The sequence below is a fragment of the Nymphaea colorata genome, chromosome 4 (assembly GCF_008831285.2).
Source record: "Nymphaea colorata isolate Beijing-Zhang1983 chromosome 4, ASM883128v2, whole genome shotgun sequence".
In the NCBI taxonomy this organism is placed as follows: domain Eukaryota; kingdom Viridiplantae; phylum Streptophyta; class Magnoliopsida; order Nymphaeales; family Nymphaeaceae; genus Nymphaea; species Nymphaea colorata.
In genome coordinates this window covers 14,747,434-14,750,607 of record NC_045141.1, presented here as the reverse complement: position 1 = coordinate 14,750,607, position 3,174 = coordinate 14,747,434, and the positions used below count along the sequence as shown (strand labels likewise).

The following is a 3,174-nucleotide window of genomic DNA, read 5'->3' as shown; positions in this document are numbered from 1 at the left end:
CAGCTTGTCGGCCTCCGTTAACAGTCGCCGTCGGGTTGCGGTGGCGACGGTAAATTCCTCCGCCCTCTTTTCCTTCTCCCCCGTTTTCCTTTTACTATCAGACCAATCTGCGGTGGAGCAACCACCACTCTCTCTCTAGAAAAATTTCTCTCTCCCTCTCTCTAAAAGTGCTCCTCGTAACTCTCTCCTCTCTCTGATTTCTTCTCCGGGGATCCCGAGTGAATGATCTTTCCGTAGGAAGAAAAAGAGAAAAGAAAGGTGGTCAATTTTTTTAATCTATTTTACAGTGAAGTTTGGCTCCCCATCTTCTTCTTCTGACTCTTAATATTCTTCTAGGGATTGGCACCAACTTGGCGTTGTTTCGGTTCTATAAGTAAACCTCCCCCTCTTCAACCCTTTCCTCCCCTAAAAACCTACCTCTGTTCTCCTCCTGCTCCTGCTTCTTCCTCCTCCTCTTATTCCTCCTCCATTGTTGCTCAATCCATCCTTTTGGGGATGTCAGGAATAGATGGTGAGAAAGATCTACGGCTTAGATGTAGCTTTAGACTCTTAGATAGAGAGAGGAAGATGGAAGAATGTTTTGGGGTGTTGGCATATGCTTCTCTTTGTACTTTTCCACAGCTTTCTTGAACTGCAGTTCAGGTTGGTTCTTATAATTAAGAGGGCCTTTGCTCAGTTGCGGTTCAATAAAGCTGTGGGAAGATACAGAGAGAGTCAAAAAGAAGAAAAAGATCCGAGAAGAAGAAGGAGAATTCATCCCTTTCCCTCGCAGACACGTGCTTGTTTCAAGTTTTCAACACATCTTCCACGGGTAAGAAGTAAGAACTCAAATTGTTGTGCCAGAAAGAAAGGGAAGTAAGTGCTCTCTCTCCCTCTCTGTAAGCAGCTTTGGTGAAAACGGATATCTACATTTCCTCTTGTCCATTAAAAATTTCTCAAGAATTACGGTAGATGCTCGGATCTAATCCTGTCTGTTTCTCAAGAATTACAATGGGAAGTCGGATCTAACCTTGCAAAGCATAACCAGAAATCATGGCTGTGTCTGCAAGGGAGAGAAAGAGAAAGCTCTGAATGAGAGCACTAATCATTTTCATCTTTGCTTCATTCATTTCAGGGATCACGAGATTCATGAAGATGGTGGCAGACGACGAGGGACATTAATATGGAACGAGTCTTGCAGTTGCAGGCACCAACAAAGGGTAACGTTGAGTCTCTGATTCCGAGACGTTGACTGTAACAATAGTTATTACTTGTTACTCAGAGGGGACTGCAATTAACCAAATCGTTCAGAATTCAGATCTGCAGAGAAAAAGAGAGAGAGAGAGAGAGAAAGACTATTCTGCTAGCACTGACTACAGGGAATCATTGGATTCTGTTGTACTTTGTTGGGTATGTTACCCTGATGTTCAGGCGAAGCAGCATCTACATGGAAAGAGAGAGAGAGAAGGGAGGCATCGGTCCTCATGAAGGCGGGAGGATGGTATGAAGCATCATTCTTTTTGTCACCTATGCCGCTTTCTGTAAACAAAGCAAATATTTCTTAGCCACCATCCATGGTGGCTTATCATACTTTATACTGTTGCGGCAGATGACTCATAATACATATACACAATATCGTCATCATTTGCATCATCTGCCATGTTAGAGGTGGTCAACCTTTTCCTTCCTTAATTTCCAGACTATATAATTGTATTCAGCTAATCAATGTTCATAAGGAATGATAAGAGAAGATGAATGGGAAGATTCACTAGTGCTGTGAATCTGCTTTAGCCTGGCATGGAGAGGCTGCAGCATGAGATCTTCTTAGGAAGGTTTTTGATATCGTGCCATGATTAGAAAGAAGAAACCTGCAGCAATATATCTTCTTTAGTGAAAGTGAAACTAACAGTGATTTTTGTTCATGAACATGTCGTGCCCTTTGATGTAATAAACTTTCCCATTTGTTTAGCCTAATCGCTCGTGTAAAGCCTACTCCACTAGCTTTTTTCTTGATACGATTGAGGTCTTAAATTTATCTCCAGATGTTAAACATTCTCAACATAATACTTGTTAAACAGATAAGTTATCTGGAATCGTGAGGTTAGTAAGTACTAACTATGCTTTCTGATGCTTTAGTGGATATAATCACATTTATAAAGAGAGACAGAGAGAAAGGTGACCCTTAGGTGTAAGATCCATAAAGAATCATCATAGCCATTGATGTTTATAAGATGAAAATTTGTGAGAAAATCAAAGAGAAGAAGTTGTTAATTGATTATAAATTATTACTAAAATATCATATATCTTTTTTCTCTTGTTTTTGTCAATACATATTTAGGTAAATTAATCTGATTTTGGAGGACATGGGGACAGCGCCACGAATAGTTGTTGATGTTATGAGCGATCACTTCAATTTGTTGTCAACGGTCGCCAAGAGGAAATTTCGCTCCATGCATGGCGCCGAGGAAGATCGCCGGCCCCTAGTAAACCTACTTCATTCAAGAGAGAGAGAGAGAGATCCTATTGATCATTTAAAAAATATTAAAAAATATTTTCATTAGCTTCAAAATACAGCTGTTCAGAAATTATTATTTAAATTATTTTAAAATTCTAAGCTAATATGAACGATATGAACCATTATTTTGCATGTCCTGGATGTATGTGCTTGCATGCAAATTCATAAGTCCACATAGTGTGTGAAGAAATCTTTCAAAATAATAATTCACATTTTTTTTTCATCCAATTCGATTCATGTGGGCGCTACACTCTTCACTTAAATGGGGGGAGATGTGATTCAAAGCCGAAGACACATTGTCTCAATTTCGCAGAGATATAACCCTGGACCCTAAAGGCAAAGTGGCGAGGGGAGAGAACTTCCTCGACTTCTCGTCTCATTGGCATAATTTTAGGTTAATTTATTGTTTATTTAATTTAGTTATTGGTTAATTGATTTATTTGTATGTATTTGTGGACCACTAATAATTTTAACCCCTTTTTTGCAAATGATATTCTTTGTCATGTCAAGAAGAGAGAAAAAAATAAACTTGTCTTTGAGGTACAATTTGTTATTAACAACAGCTCAGCTGCCAATGAACGAACAAATTAATAGTTTAGCTTCCAATGCCAACATAAATTTCTTTTGTCCTCGTTATCGCTTTGATTTGAAGGGCGTGTTTGCTTCATTGAAAAAGTTGT

General features: G+C 39.0%; 1 long non-coding RNA gene across 1 annotated transcript; it reads left to right on the top strand.

Annotated features, from left to right (window-relative positions):
• Positions 1–219: 219 nt before the first annotated feature.
• LOC126410012 (uncharacterized) lies at positions 220–2,020 on the top strand. The gene is made up of 2 exons (XR_007573231.1): positions 220–811; positions 1,115–2,020. It is a non-coding gene; the product is annotated as an uncharacterized LOC126410012 (long non-coding RNA).
• The last annotated feature ends 1,154 nt before the right edge of the window (positions 2,021–3,174 follow it).